We start from the raw sequence: 17,932 nt of genomic DNA, 5'->3' as shown, positions 1-17,932 counted from the left end.
AGGACAAGCGGTGACACCCACTAACTATCAGATATTGGATAAATAAAATTAGCACTCACGGGTTTTTGTAGTTCTTCTTTCACCATTTCCTCTAGTGTAGGGTTCATGCGGTGTTGTGGTTGTTTGACTGGTTTGCAACCATCCTTTAAATAAATACGGTGAGTGCATAGGTTAGGGTGTATCCCCTTCATATCCATATAATCCCATGCAAATGCCTTTTTATACTTCTATAACAACTGTAACAGCCATTGATTTTGTTTAGTAGTCAAATTGGGATTAACATTAAAAAAATTTCCACATTCAATCTCAATTGGGCTGCCAGTAACATTTTGAGTGGTTCTAATTTGTTCAAAATACATATCTTCCACTTCTTCCTCCTCATTTGAATTTTTAATAGAAGCAATAGAAATTGAATTACTAATAAAACCATTAATAACATCATCTTCAGTCTCATCTTTGAAATACTGGGCTTTCCCTAGAGTGAGGAGTGGCAGAGAAAGAGCTGACTCAAGCTCAAACTCATCCCACCAAGGGTTGTACACATCCACATTTCGTTTTCAAGGATATATATTAAGGTTTTGAGTTGCCTGGCCATCCAAGATCACCATGGATCCCATCTTGCATCCTATAAATCCATCTGTAGTGGCCAGCCAAGGTCTCCCTAGGATCAAAGGATGCCCCCACAAATTGGATTTGGGTTGTAGGATAAGGAAATCAACTGGGTATCTCCAGGAAGCTATCGTAATCACTATATCTTCTAAAATCCGCTTGGGTTTAACAAGGGACCTGTCTTCCAATTCCAGCACAGTAGGAGTGCGTCTGAGTCCCTGTAGCCCAAGAGTGATAAAGATATATTTCGTCATTACATTAATGGTAGCCCCAAGATCAATCAATTCATTGGCTATGGGCTAATCATTAATGTAGACGGTGACTGTGGGATTTCTTGGATCATTGTATTTAGTAAGGAGAGGCTGAGAAGACATTAATTCAGATAAATTTCCCATCACATGTATGGTGGCAAGGGCTTTAGGCTTCCTCCCAGGCTTCTTGATGCACAAATCTCTCACTGTCTTGGCATAGATGAGTATTTCTTTAAGGGCTTGCAGTAAAGGAATACGTACATATAAATTTTGCAACTCCCTGAGGAAATCAGATTCAGGATGTGAAGTCATCCTAGGTTCGGCCAATCTCCGAGGGTATAGGGGATCCTACGTAACAACAGTTGAATGTGTTGTTACAGGTGTATCAACCTTCCCCGAATTAGCTATTACAAATGTAACAGTTATTCACAGGTCATCTATTACAGATGTAACCGCTTCCTATGTATCAGTTGTTGTAGGAAAGCCTCCAACTTCTCCTCTAGATAGTTCACAATTCTCCTCTGTAATGATAGGGGAGTGACTGTGGTTAATTACCATGCCCTATTGCAATTCTATTTCATTAAGTCCCACGGGGGTAATAAGGTAGGTCTGGAAGGTCGTATGAGCCTCTATGCCCTAAGTTGCTTTATTGTTTAGCTTTGGGTTAGGTTGCACAGGTAGTTGGGGTTGCACAGGTGGTGGAGGAGCAGGAGCTTGGAAAGGAGGTAACTGTAGCTATTTCTGCATGGGTGGTGCAGGTAGAGCTAAATTCTAGGAATTTCCTCTCCAGTTCTGGTTCCACGAGTATTGTTGGGATTGAGGATATTGAACAGGAGGATATGGAGACCATTGGTTCTGGGGTGAAGGGAACTGAGTTGAAGGAGGGGTAGGATATTGCCATGGATATGGTCGGTTATTATATGCGTTTTTCCACGAATTGAAAGAGGAAAAGCCTTGAGATATACCTGGAGGTCGCAGTTGCCATGGCCTCCTTCGTGTGATGAAGTAATAGGATTGCACCTCTTCGCTTGATTATCTATGTACTACCATTAGTCTAGGAAGCTATGGACACTTCTCTGTCAAATGCTCTAGCTCGTAGATATTACACAAGATGATGCTATTCAACTTGCATTCCCTGTGAGGATGTTTCTTCCGACAAGTTGAACATAACACAACCAATGGTGTATCGGTTCTTATTGTGTCTTTTTGATTTGTGATGTTGTTATCTGGGCTAAGAGAATACTCAGTATATCAGTCTTAAAATTTTTGAACAAATTTTCGATATTTGCCCTGGTTACTCCTCCACCTGTAGATTTTTGTATACGAACAGAGGCATCCCAAATTGTACTTATTCCTTTAGATGATCCTCAAGAGCATCGTAGGCAGAGCTTTAGACCCCTGCAGATTGTATTGCAACAGGTACACATAATCTTCTAGGCTTTCTTCCTCCTTTTGTGTCATTCTAAATATCTCTTCCCTTACGTCCCTGGTCCTACAATAGTCCTGGTAATTTGACAAGAACGTCTCCTTCATATCATTCCATGTTGAAATGGAAGCGGGGCATAATCCCATGATCCATCTCAAGGTTGCTCCTTTTAAGGTAGCAGGAAATAAATTTAACATCTGAGCATTCGTTGTATAATCATAACTTCTACACAAGATAACAAACTCAAATAGAAATGTATTGGGATCTTCCACAATCATCCCCTAAAAGGATGGTAAGGATGATAGGGGAATATTTCTCGTAGGAGCTTCACCTCCAATATTCCCGATTCAGAACTCAAAGGTGGTGGTAGTGGTGCCTGTTTTAGCATTTTTATGATTGATGTCCCCCATGATTAATTCTTCTAACCCTTTCTATAGCAGATGTTCTTCTACCTATGTTTGTGATGGCCCTGCAGACATGATTAATGCCTCAGATACTCCTGGGGCTGGCTATTTCACCGCACTACTTGTATTAGGACATTGATAAATCGACAAGTGCCTCCCTATCTTAGGTGTCCGCTATTCCCCCTCAGTTTCCCCTTTACCCTTGGTCCTCAAATTTTGGCTACTAACTTTCCCTTCTTGCTCATAAATCAAATCCTTAATCTTGGGGGTATGAGTGCTAGCCTTAGAACGATATGGTCCCGAGATGGAGGGATTGGAGGTTTTTGCTTTTGCTATGGAAGTAACAGCCTTTTGCTGCCTTGTTTTCCTTGCATTCCTTTTGAGAGCTGGACTATTCTTTTTCCTCCTTAGATATTAATTCCTGGATAAATGTGTTCCTTCCCAAATATTCACCCTTCGTTTCCTTTTTACGACCTGTCGTCCCTGTGACTTATTAGAGGTGGGGTTTTTTCAGTGTCTTTGTAAGTCCTATAAATGCACACATGGACCCTATGTGTATTAAATCACACTCTAAGTGTCTCAGCCTTCGATAATGGTGAGCTCGCCCAAGTATGTTAGAGCGATACGTAGGTTCTTACCTCTCGTCTTATCGCCCAGTGACGAAGAGCTAAAAACACACTAACAAAGCATAAAAATTTCCTAAGCATCCTAGTGATCACAATGGTGAGCCCACCTAGGTATGTCAAAGAGATGCGCAAGTTCTTACCTCTCGTCTTACCGCCCAAGCACTGTGGACTAGGAGCACCCTATATCAAACAAACAACTTGGTTGACTGTATCCTCACTTGCCATCCCTAGCAACGATGCCAAAATGTAGTGTGGTTTTAATCAACCTTAATTGACTTAGGCTGCAACATTAATTGTCAACCCAGTGTAGGTCTTTTTGTTTCAATGGAGTTCGCACTGTTTGAGCCGATACACTCCAGCCAAGCATAAGAAAATGCAGAAAAATTGTAAAATATGTCATTGTTCTAAATTGCTGAATCATACCATGTGTGTAGATACAAAAAACACTCTACATAGTTAAATCACAACTCGCAGCTATTGAAGTAAAGGCATGCCACACAAGAACTAACATCTATTCCAGCTGGTTACTAAATTGATTAACTCTATGTAATAGCATAAGATAAATAGAAACAATAGCGAATGCAATCCACGATTTGTATAGCAACAACGAGAAACCATAAATCAATGAAATAAACTGAAATGTATACTACCTAATCATTGCAATCCTTGCCAAAGAGGAGGGCCCTTCCTCCTCAGCAGGGCATAGGAAGAACACAAAAAGTGATTAACGAATCAGTTGGAAAGTAATAACAACATCGATGTGCCAATTGATATTAAATAAGTTTAGGATTACAGAAATAGAGTAACAATACTCTTCTATATGTTGCCTATTGATACATAAAAAGTCATACTCTTTTATAATTATTACAACGAAAAATTATAAAAATAGTTGAGTCATGAGAATCTCCCTATTCTCATGCTGATTAAAAATAAAGAAGTTACAACCTATTGCTAAATAAATATACATCAGTTGCAATTGCTTGAGTCTTTTTGCTTCAAAAATAAACAATCCTACTGCCGACAACTCTTATGTGGAATAGTACCCACATTTCAGCTTTGGTGCAACAACATTGAGCAAAGGGTGGTTCGAGATGATGCAACATAACTAACGATAACACTGTTGATGTGACGGCGGATCCACGTGAGGTGTAACAACATCTGATGTGTAACAACAACATGTAACAACATCCAATGTGTAACAACAATCTCTAACATCACCTTGTATGTAGCAGCAATCTGTTATAGCACTCAGGGTGTAACAATGAACCGTTCTACCCTTCCCTACAGTTAATCCCTGTTGCATGTTTGTTTCGTTGCTTCATTCTCGTGAGCCAATACCTGAAAAAGATGAACTTCCCAACATACTCCTTCAATGCTCTCCCAATTAGCCACAAAAAAAAAATAAAGCCTCATATTATTCGGTAAAATATAATAAAGTAAAATGACAGTAAAATGGATTAAAAAGGTAAGAGAACAGGGAGTTTGGTCATATAAGGGCATAGGCTTGGATGACAAAAAGGTCAAAACAGGGGAAATAATGTGTAGAAAATAGGTAAAAAACCACACCCAACAACGGCCTCATAATCGTAGTAATTAATTGATGTGATATTTGGTAAGTTAGGCTTGGTAAACTATATATATATATATATATATATATAATGTCTTTTTTAATGTTTAGGGTGTTACAAGTGGTATCAAAACTCAGTTTCATACACTAAGACACTTTGGGATATATATATATATATATATATATATATATATATATACATGCAATGACTGTGATTTCTTAAATCTAACTAAATAAAACACATATGTGAACACAGAAACAGTCTCTATACAAAGGGAAGAATGCAGAGAAGTTCAAGACCACCCAATACTCCAGAACCAGCTTATGTGAATGCTAACCCTAACATTTGGATATAACTGGGCGAGGAGACTCGTCAAGCTAATGCAGTTTTACTCGAAACTGTTTAACAGTTACGTGTTGAGATGACAAATTTAAGAACGTGAAATGAATGATTACGCCTAGAACAGGGGAGGATTCTCAAAATTCTGTCTAATCAACCGAACCAAAGACATCCAGAGGAACACGAGAGGATTCTCAAAAGTCTGTCTAATATACAAAACCAAAGACATCTAGACCCCAGTGATGAAGACAAAGAAAAGACCCCAACAGCTCAGCATGGTGAGGAAAATGTTGAATCAGCCAAGAGACATAGGGAGGACAAAGAAGGACACTAAGATAATGTATCCGACTAGTGGAAAACAAAAAGACAAAATTCCGAACTACAAGGAGAATTTAAAAGGATTAAACCATCATTCTTCAAAGGGGAATCTAAAGAAGCAGTGAAAGCTTGGTTAATTGATATGGGTAAATATTTTCAGATTTACGAATACATAGATAAGTTGAAGGTGCGTTTGGCAGTCTATCAATTAAGAGGTAAGGCAACCCTATGGTGGAAAGAAATCAAAATAGTAAGAAAGATTGACGAGGAATAGGTGACATGGAACGAATTCCAAAAACATTTTAAAGATAAGTATCTAACTAAGCATTATTATGATGAGAAAGCAAAGGAATTTCATGAATTAAGAGTGGGGGCCATAACTATGGATGAGTATGTGGCTTGATTCACCTCCCTATTGCGCTATGTGCCTTATATGAAGAAAGAGAAAGCCAAGGTTCAACGATTCATTAGTAGCTTACCCAAATTCATGAAGGAGAAACTTAAGTTCGACTACCCCAAAAAAATGGATGATACAGTACGAAAAGCCCGCATATGTTACCAGCAAATGAAATAGAAAAATGAAGGATCTAAAGGAGGGATGAATAAGAAGGGAAGAAGTCTGATTCCAAGTAGACACCCAAAATTTTCGAATAGCATAAATTTATAGCAAAAGCCTCTCAATAAATTCCCAACAAGGAACCAACCCAAGGCTGTCTATTCTGAAAATATACAGTCAGAAGGTGTTAATAAATACAGTAATGATCAATAATCAAAACCATAACTTTAATGCTGGGGATGCAAGAACCCCACTACTACAAAAATTGTCCACATAAGGTGATAACAAAACAACTTGCAAACATGTAGGAAGCATCCACTGTTGGAGAAGTGGTGAGGAACATACCTAGAATTAATGTTGCCTTGGATGATCATCAAGTGGAGTATCATCCCACCATGATTGAATGTGAAGGTATGATTGCTAAGAAACTTGTTTTGATTTTATTTGATCCCAATGCTAGCTTAAGTTATGTTAATCCTAAAGTGGTAGAAAAGTGTTAACTATAGACTAGTAAATTTCCAAAACCTTGGCTACTTCAACTAGCCACTGGGGAAAAAAGAAAGGTAGTTGCCAAAACAGAACAATGTCCCATGGTCATTTCACGACAACCCATTCACGTGAACCTCAACATTCTTCCTTTGGGTTCATATGATGTTTTAATCAGAATGGATTGGTTGGGAAAATGGTGGTCCTTGGTTGATTGCAAGTATAAAACTATCAGTTTTATTTCCGAATCAGGACAAAGGAGGGAACTTCAAGGAATCAAGAGTAATACCAAACTGCGCCCTATACTGCTAGTCAGCTAGGAAAGTGTATTAGGAAGGGTTGTCAAATATATGATTTTCAAGTGGGATTTACCAACTCCGAGAATAAAATGACCTCCTTGGAAAATATTCCTGTCATTCAAGAATTTGCTGATGTATTTCCTGAATCTATTCCTAGATTACCACCCAAATGGGATATTGACTTCACCATTGAACTAGTTCCAGGTGCAACCTTGGTATCCAAGGCCCCTTACCGAATGAGCATACCTGAGTTGAAAAAACTCAAAATGCAACTTCATGAGCTTCTAGATAAAAAATACATCTGCCCAGTGCGTCCCCTTGGGGAGCTCCCATACTATTTGTACGGAAGAAAAATGGAACATTGAGATTGTGTATTGATTATCGTTAGTTAAATAAGCTGACCATAAAAAATAAGTATCCTTTCCTCGTATTGATGATTTATTTAATCAAGTGCAGGGAGCCAAAGATAAAGGAGGAGGACATCTAGAAAACTACATTTCGAACTCATTATGGTAATTATGAGTTCATAGTGTTGCCATTTGGCCTCAAAAATTCCCCAGCTACCTTTATGAGTTTGCTACACGGAATTTTCCAGCCCTATCTTGATAAGTTTGTGTTAATTTTTATTGACGACATTTTGGTATACTCTAAAAGTCAAGAGGAACACAAAGAAAATTTGAGAATTGTGCTGCAAACTTTACGGGAGAACCAGTTATATGTTAAATTTAGCAAATGTGACTTTTTCAAAGATCAGATCCAATACTTAGGTCACGTTATATCAACAGAAGGAATAGCGGTGGATCTGAATCAAAACCATTATGGAATGGACCACTCCAAAGAATTTCCCTGATATCAGATCTTTCTTGGGTTCAGCTAGCTACTACCATCGGTTCATTGAAGGGTTTTCAAAAATTTCTTTTCCAACGAATTCCTTACACAAAAAGGGATGCACCTTTGCATGGACAGTCGAATGTCAGTAAAGATTTGAAAGATTAAAACACCTACTTAGCACTCCACCCATGCTAAAAGTATCAGATCTAGAAAAGTCTTTTGTGGTTTGCATGGATGCAAGTAAAGATGGTGTTGACGGAGTGCTGACACAAGAAGGAAACGTCAATGCTTACGAATCACGGAAATTGAAGGATTATGAACAAATATACTTCGCTTATGACCTTGAATTAACAATGGTAGTGCATGCACTCAAAAGTGGCAACACTACTTGTTCGGGAAGAAATTTTTGTTGTTAAAAGATCATAGCAACCTTACGAATTTCTTCAACCAGTCTGGCCTAAATGCTCAACAAGCCACATGGACAACATTTTTAAGTGAGTTTGATTTTGAAATGAAGCATCTTAAAGGGAAGGAAAATAGGGTGGTTGATGCATTGAGTAGGAAGGTACATTGAATTTATGAGGTTTAGATCAATCAGGCATGCTCAAACATTCCAGAAATTATAAAGGAGGCATTGGTTAAAGATCTAGAATACACTTTTGTTTGGCAGAAAACAAAGGAAGCTCTGTTAAAAGGAGAAAAATCAGATTTTGAAATAAATCTTGATGACATCCTTACCTTCAAAAACAGAATTTATGTTCCTAACCAAAGTGCTAATAAACAATTAATAATGGATGAGGTTCATCGAAAACCTTGTGCGGGCCACTCGGGTTACTAGAAATTATTATCAGCCATCGAGAAAGGGTATTTTGGCCCGGATTAAGGATGGATGTCATGGAGTATTTATCCAAATGTTTGGAGTGTCAGTTGGTGAAGGCGGAGCATAAACATCTCGCTGGTTTGTTGCAACCACTATCCATTCGAGAATGGAAATGGGAGACCATATCATTATACTTCATCATCGGTTTACCCCACACTAGGAAACAACATGATGCAATTATGGTTGTAGTAGACAAATTGAGAAAAACCACACACTTCATACCTATGAAATCCACGTACAAAACTGTGGAAATCGTGGACATATTTATGAAGGAAATCTTCCGCCTACATGGTATACCCAAGGTGGTAATTTTAGACAAGGATTTGAAATTCACATCCACATTATGGAAAGCCCTCTTTTCAGGATTGGGTACCCAGATCCAATTTAGTACGACTTATCATCCACAAACAGAAGGGAAAACTAAACGAGTGAATCAAGTGATAGAAGATATGCTACGATGTTTGTGATGTAACAACCACATAAGTGGGAGGTTACCTCCACCTCATAGAATTTGCATACAATAATGGACATCACAGATCCCTGGGTATGAGCCCTTTTGAGGTGTTATATCGAAGAAAGTGAAAAGTACCTGTGGACTATAATAACCCCATTAATAAGCTAGCATTGGGTCCCGACATGCTAGTAGAGATGGAGGAAGCCGTTAAGAAATTTCAACAGAATCTAAGGGCTACCCAAGATAGGTAGAAAATGTAAGTAGATAAAAAAAGGACATACAAAGAATTTCATCTAGGAGATCATGTATATCTAAGGGTAAAGCCCCGAAAAAATTTCCTTACAGTGGAGGGGTTTTGCTAAGTTAGCACCCCAGTACTGTGGACCTTTTCAAGTCTTGAAACGAATTGGACTAGTAGCCTATAAACTTGGGTTACCATGCCACATTCGGTTTCACAACATTTTTCATGTTTCGTTGTTAAAGAAATATGTGTACAACCCACAACATATAATAAATTGAAAAAATATTCAGGTAAAAATTTAAAGGATTATATACATTTTTATAAGTTGTTTTGAGGGAATTATGACAGAACCTCTTCGTATTCTTGATTGGAGAGAAACAACCTTGCAGAGGCGAGTCATCACCTAGGTTAAAGTGCAGTAGAATCACTTTGGCCGTGATGAGGCCACCTGGGAAGAGGAATAATTTATGCAGGAAGCTTATACGGCATTATTTGCTTAAATTAGAAAGAAAACCAGGGATGGTGTTCCTCACATGGGGGGGATATGTAACACTCCAGGCTCCGTGAGAGAATTATTGTGGTTATTAAATTCAGTTTTATGATTTACTTCATTTATTTTGTGTTATGTTATGACAATGACTAAGGCTGGAAAGCCAGATAACAAGTTGTTACCTAATTTATGATTGATTAGGAATTGAGACATGTTAATTAAAACAAACTATTTGTTACAATTAAAAAAAACAGTTAATAAGAAAAAGTTATACCCTTTCCTTGGAAGTGGAAATATAGAGGGGAAAAGATGGAAAATGGGGAAACTATCCTAGAGCTGGGGGAAAGAGTGACCAGTGGGAAGTTGCTCATTAAGAGTCGAATTAAGTGCAGGACTTGAGGCTAGACAGTAGAGTCCTGAGGCCCAAGGCTCCGACTGTAGTTTGATATAATCTAGTGCAAAATAGTGAAAGTGCTTGGGGGAGAGCCTGGACATAATCGCCAAACTTGTGGCTGCGAGGAGAGACTTTCCAGATATCTTTGGTATTTTTTGTTGATAAACTAATTAGATAAGTAATATAGCTTTTTATTTAAGCAGGGATGATGAGAGATTAATAGAGTAAATGTTTGTTTACAGTATCATGATAGCTCATTACATAGTATGAAAATTATTCTTAAACTCGTAATAGAATATGTTCAAATAGAGAATTTCTTTCTTAGACAAGTAAATAAATCTGATGCTCATACATGAATTGAAAGGAGTTCATAGCACGAAAAAAATTGTAAATGTACAGTAAAGATGTAAGGCTAGTAAACCATGAAGTCCAAAGGAGCATTCGGCTCCTACAGTTCTATTTCTAAAATACAAATGTAAAAATGGGTAGAAAACATTCCCATTACTTTTGGTGGGATAAAATATAAATTTTAACCTTAAATAGAGTATTTCCTTGTGTCCTTTAGGACTATTAAAGCTTTTGGTATTCAAGAAAACAATATTCTACACGCATATGGTACCACGAAATAACTCGGTGAATTCCTCAAAGCATAAACATTAATACAAATAAGTAATAGAAGCATTAAATTAAAAACCACACAGATATCAACAAATTTGCTAAACAATCATATGGAGCAGTAAAACCCCTTTGGTAGGCGATAAAAAGGAAAAGTTGTATATATATACTATATCATTAAAATAAGTAAGGCTTACGATCGAAACATTATTGCAGTAGAGTGAAAGTTCTATTGCATTCAACCAAGCAAAGACAGAATCCAAGAAGGGAAAAAACCCTCGATTTCTTATAATAAGACCCTTGAACTCTTAAGAACCCTCGACTTCCGAATACATCAAACATTAATTGTTCCAAAGGAATTCTATACCCATTGTTATAGACATTTTTGTGCCTTACAGCATTGAGCATGAAATGTCCATAATCTAAGGGATCCAAAGTCCCTAAACATGTTGTTCCTACCCCTAGAGGAACAAGGCTAACAAACCACAGCAATTCACAGAAGTTCTCCACCAGAAACTGCTCAAAAACAAGTCAATTCAGGATCAATTTAGTGGCTCCACTAGCTGTCTACGCTGAAATGCAAATTCAACACTGGCTACCTGCACTGCAACGCAGGTAGAAGCACTACCAGGGTGCGCTGAGCGGGAATTGACAAATGGCAAGTTCATTCCAAGAGGTGTCAAGACCTAGGAAGCTTCCAGAATCTTCCTCAATGACACTTGTCTCAGTGAATTCGACTAGTGATGAGTAAGAGGTTCCCAATCTCCAAGTGGAAGCAAGAACCTCCAAGTGGAATCAAGAACTGACAGAGGGAGAGGACGCTAGTCAGATCTCAAGCTGACTCATCCTCTCTCCAAACATCTATATATGGATCTCTCCTCCATGAGATCTAGGGGCTAGAATTTGGTTATTGCAAAGAATTGTTGTTGGTTTGAGATTGGAATCATTGGGTGCTTAATGCTTTGAAGGGGGTGAAGATAGGAATTCCATTTGCTAGGAAGGAGATGCTGGATTGGAGCCCTCTGAGTTGTATCTCTTCCTGAACCTTGTTATTCATCAATAAAGCTATCTTGGTTTCTCCTATATACTGATGTATCTTTGATGTATGATTACATTAGTATGTTTAGTTTATTTCTAATCCTGAACTAGTTATGAATATGAATCCATGTCTTGTGTAGTGTTCTCTTCTTGTGCTCTTGCAGAAACCTCTTGAAGCTGGGCGAGCGAGAAGGCAAGTAGCTAGGAACTCTCAAAGAGAAGAGAAACAGGATCGAGGGACAAGCGGAAGACACCGGTTAGTCCATCCATCTCTCTTCATTCTTAATTCATAAAGGAAGAATACTAGAATAGCTGTCTCTGTTTGTTGCTAAGCCACTGTCACACCTTAGGTGGATAGGATCGTCCTGCATAGGCATTTTTCCCCACAACAAATTGGCGACTCCGCTGGGGAGATTTGTTTAGTAATTTTATTTGTGTTTCCATCATTGTTTGTTTCATAGACTCAAGAGCAACAATCAAACTGCATCTGCTATTCTCAGATGCAAAGTAGACAGCTGCTGCTTTGATCCAATCACTGGATTTGTCTATGATCTGAATAATGGACTCATAAATGATTTGATGGTCCTTTGTGATAGATCTTAGTACCCCCTCAAAGCATCCCTTTGATTGTACCTTGCTTGTTGCTTTTATTTGGCCTGAAACAGTAGATTAATCAGCAATCTGTAACCCAGAACCCAGTGAGAAACTCTCGTTTCTCCTTCAACGCGACCCCTGTGAAGAGGTTCTGCATTTCAACGCAGGTCTCGTGAAGGCTACCTGCGCTGAATGTCAAAACCTCTGTGTTGAGGTTGCGCTGATCCAGTTAGGCCTTGTGCAGCTGGGGTTCTCTGCTCTGTTTTGCCTTGTTTTGATCTTTGATTTTTGCAGCCTGTAACCAGCATAGGTACTAGTCTGACAACTCCTTTTCTCTGCTTAAATTCCGCCTCGTTTTGTACAAAAAGGTTGTGAGTGTTTTTATGTGTTTGTGGCATCATTTATAGTTTTCCTTTGCAAGAGTGAAATAGTCATCCTGTAGCCCTTGATTCAGATCTGTTGATTGTGATCTTAGGAGAGAGTTCATTGGCTGTTTACAGTTAATTATACATTTACTTTTGCTTTTGGTTTGAGTTTGTCTCTTTTGAGTGTCAAAACAAGTATTCATTTCGAAAATCGTTAAGTGTTGTAATCTCTTCTACCCTTTCTGATTTCGAAAAAGTGAACTTGTTTGTATTAGTCATTTAAAAGCAAATTCAAAGTTGTACAAAAAGCTTTCTTTTTAGGCATCAATATTAAGAGAGCGGAAAACAAACCCCTGCATTGTGCATTTGCATCTTGATAGTTTGCATGTTTGATTTAGGAAAACTGCATTTAGAGTGTGTTGATTGCTCTTTGAGAAAATATGGTGTCTTTCTTTTCCCTTTGTAGCTAGGATTTTCATAGTTGAAAAGATATAAAGCTTGTTTATCATCTTTAGACTGCATTTAGGAATTGTGTCATACATCTCGTGGTGAACCTCAAAAGGCAAACTTCTAAAAAGATCAACCTAAAATAAATTGAATGAACTTAGCAACGCTTTGTAACTTAACGCACAACATAGAGGTCTAGGCTAAAGACGTGTTCTGGCGTCGTAAAGCCTGGTGACTGTCGATCTCACTGATGGTGGGTGATTCCTCCTGAGGGACGATAGCGCCAATACGGATTGTGATCCCACGTACCGTCGTGTATATATTGGGAGACCCCTATAGGCATAAAACCTTTATCCTTAGGAAGTCGTGTCGGCCGCCCTACTGATCGCAATGCACTGAACACAGCATTCAGGAAGATCGACCGCCCGTACCTTAAAAAGTATTTTGCGGTTTTGCGAAAAGTTTGGAACACCCTCTACCTAGAACTCCAGAGCAGTTCCTTTTGTCCTTTTTCAGACTCTATAACGGAAAAAGTCCATCCGAGCATTTGTCACTTCGGACTCGTTAAAACATCGAAGGCGACTAAAGTCATCCTTTGCTTTTTCTCGACTCTTTAAAATTGAAAAAGCAAGTTGTGTTTAAGCGTCGTTAAAATTTATTTTAAACGGAATAATCATCACCTTTCCCTCATTGATCTTCGAAGTTAGTCTCCCTTCATCGAAAGTTCTTGTAGAATCGCTAAGAAATCTTTTGGATAGACTAGTGTTGATGCCTCAAAAATCGTTGCAACAACATTGGGGGATAACCACCCGGTCCGGACCTTAAAAGCAGCTCCTTTTCCGTTTGGTGTGGTGGCTCCGACTGGTTCAACTAGGTCCAGTTACCTTTTCCCTATTGCTATTGGTTTATGATGTATCTTTACATACCAATAGACAGGGATATCAGATCACTTCTTCTTGCTGATCAGGCAAGAGAATGACCCTTAAGCTGATTTGGGTTCAGCCAAGCCACAACTAAAATATTGCCTCTTTGAGGAGAGGACTTAAAAGAATGTAGAATTTACTCTAAATGCAAGCTTATTCTATGATCCAAGCAAAAGAAATTAATCTAAATCCTATCTTAATTAGGCAGATATAGATCTAACCCAACTAAGAGCAAGATAATTAAAGTATTGGGATTTAGATATGTCTTGTTTATAATGAATATCAAGTTAATGAAGTAGTTCAATTAAATAATATTATGGATATCAAAACACATCCTATTGAGACCTTTTAACTGAAATAATAAACCAACAACACTCAGGAAGTAGTTCACATAAATGATATTTATTATCAAATCAGCAAATCCAATAACTAAACAATAATATGTGGAAATAGTTCACAACATATTACCACTCAATAAATCAGTTTTAATAAAGCAGATTTCTGAGTAAATAGTTACTCAGAAATCAGAAATTAATCCATAAGAACAGAGATACATGATAAAAACATTGAGACAAACTACCCATATTGACAATAATGCACAAACATGAATAAAATGACACATTCCTATTACCATAAAAATGAAACTGATATTTGAAACAGTAGTATTAAAAATACCAATTTATTGCATCCATTTCTCTGATCTTGGTCTCCAACAGTTCTTTACATTGCTTGAACTTCTGCCTTTAAAACTAGAGCCACAATAGTGCAAACTCTGCCCCTCATACATAATCCAAGATACAAAGGAAAAATCCTCAATAATCCCCAGATCTGAGATTTTCTCTCCTCTCTCCTACAACTCTAAATTCCTATTACAGCAGTGCTTTTTTAGAAGCCTAGCATTGCAGAGGAGAGCAACCCTTTTTACATTCTGCAATCTATTATTTATAATATTTGTGAAGGAATTCTTGAGAGAAGAGTTTGTTGAAGAGAAATCTGTTAAATCCAATTTTATTTGCTCAAAAATCCTGATCTTCAATTTCTGGAGCCTTCTCATTGATTAAGATCTTTTTCTCCATATTCTTTCCACTGTTTTCCTGCAAAAAGAAATCAAAATAAATTAAAATGCAACAATAAAATCAATCATGGCATTGCTGGCATTTAAATCAAATCCAATCAAATTCTATTTAAATAAATAATTGAAAATAAACTATAAACTTTCTCTTGATGTCTGGGATGGTTTAATTGGCCAGAGATATGATTAACCAATGGATTTGCAATTAGAAGAGGTTCTGGACAAATGACAATGAAGAAAATAACTCAGAAAATTGATTTTGTTTTCAAAATTCGTAGCTTGATCTTCTGCCTGATTTTTGACCCAATAAATGATTAAATCTGTTAGTGAAACCTCCTCCAAAATGTTCTCCTTGATTTTCTCTTTCCAATGAGCCATCCTGGGCCTCATTTGGCCAAGTAAAACTCATTCTATGAGCTTCCAAAGTTGATGAGTCAAATCTGGCATGAATCTGGAAATTCTGTTGCTGGGCTAAAAAAAATCAAAATTCTCATTAAAAATTAAATCCTAAATTAGAATTCTAATTAATTCTAAATTAATTATTAATTATAAACTAAACTAATTATTAATAAACTATTTATTAATTAAAATTAATCTAACTAATTAATATAATTAAACAAATTTAATCTAATAAAAAAAACTAATTAATATTAATCTAAATGATATTTAAATTTAAATCAATGAAATTAATTAAATATTATAAATTAATTAATCTAATTAATTTAAAACTTATTAATTAAATAATATATATTAACTAATTTAAAATATTACATAATTACTTTAATATATATTATATCATAACATAAACTAATATACCAACCTTCTTTATTTTTACATTTCACTCATACGTGAGTGATTTCAAAAGAAAATACCAAACCGTTTAACGAGACTTAGGGTTAAAGAATGATGTCTTATCGCATCGGCAAATTGGGGAATGGAGGTGCTCATTAAAACATGTCAAGTGAACTTCCCCGATGCGATATCGCATCGGGGGTTATGGGTGTTATGGTGTATATCGGGAGTTTGAAAAATGCATTGTGAACAAGACTTCTGACCCGATATCGCATTGGGATGGCTTATGGATTTTTTAAAATATATTGCGAACTAAAGCTTCCGATGCGATCGGAAAATTTTTTATTATATATATATTTTTTGTTTTAAATTTTAATTTAATTAAATTAATTATATAATATATTAATTAATTTAATTAATTTAAAATTTAATTTTAAACTTAAATTTTATTTTTGTTTTATTTTTATGAACATAAGTTTCCAAACTACAGCCACTTGAATGATTGGGTTTTCGAGATTAGGATTTGATTTGGAAATTAGAGTGAATTTCTTAAAATCCCGATAATTAATCATTTGGCTGCATAACTAAAAATGAAAAATGTTAGCAAAAACTCGCTACGGGTTAATATTTAAAATGAATGCCTTATTGAACTAATTTATTTACAAAATACAATATTGTACATTTTATGCATTTTTAACCCAGGCTAGATAAATGATGAAACTTCAAAGGAGTGTCATTTTCAAACCAGTTGACCAAATGAGGTGAAACAAGCGTCAATGGGAAGCTTATAAAAAATCAATTCTAATAAAATAGTCAAAACAAGAATCCAAAGAAAATGTAAAATTAACAAAAGCATAGAGCAATCAATAAAAATCCAAAAAGGTGCTTAGCCAAATTTTTTATAGAAAGGGTCCCCATTATTTGAGTTGAGCAATTCAAAAATGGGGGGTTGTGTTTTTACCACAACAATGGTGACACGCAGGAGAAGAACCAGTTATCTCTGTTTAATGAGATTTTCCTAAAATTAAAGTAAAAATAATTAAAGAAGAGAGAATTATTTTTTGGAATGCTTGACTAGGTTCATTAATCTTAATAAAAGCAAGAATCATCTAACTGTAATTTTCCTCAAAAATTTTCATAAATTAAAATATTTCAAAACTCTATATCAGTCCTTAATTAGTTGTAGAGATAAAGCAGGGGTCACTTTACAGCTTAGCTTTCAAAATATACTCCTTTGTCATAGGTAGAGTCACTGCTGCCAGCAAACATCTATAGTTTCGATAGGGTTACCTTTTAATCATAAATGATTCAGAATCCCATCTGTTTAAGAATTATTGATCCAGAGATAAATCCATTTATATATGCTTATTTTTTTTGAATTTTATTTTTGTTATAAATCTTAAAAGCCATTGTCCTGGTTTTGTGGCCAGATAGTTGATAATGCCACTCACTGGCTATAATCGGACTGAACAAGCTGGCTCGTGATGAGAACCCTTGTCTTATAATTGTTTGCAATCATAAAGCATTACCCTGGTTTGTTTAGCAGTGTTGGTAATGTCAGCCTATTTTTCCCCTACGATCATGGTAAGCAGGCTCACAATGAGACCTCTTATCTTCTAAGTTTAAATATATTTCAGGATTATCCTCTAGAAAAATAAGACTCTTTGGGACAGGGAGAATCATTGACTCCTTAAGAGTTAAAAATGACAATTTTAGAGTTAAAGGTGATTTGCTGTAAAGTGTCTTTACTTTGTTATAAATAACTTTTCTTGACTGATAATAGAACTTTGAAAGATCCTAATGAAATTTTGAAATCTCAAAATGATTACAATTTGATGAAAAGGAAAATTTTCAAATATTATGATACTTTGCCAACTTCTCTTGATTAGTAATCTCTTCCTTAAGTATATCTAC

Source organism: Pinus tabuliformis, chromosome 1_1, assembly GCF_031772625.1.
Source record: "Pinus tabuliformis cultivar Carrire ecotype Pingquan chromosome 1_1, CPIR1, whole genome shotgun sequence".
Classification (NCBI taxonomy): Eukaryota; Viridiplantae; Streptophyta; class Pinopsida; order Pinales; family Pinaceae; genus Pinus; species Pinus tabuliformis.
The sequence above is the reverse complement of the archived record's forward strand: the minus strand, read 5'-3'. Positions refer to the sequence as shown.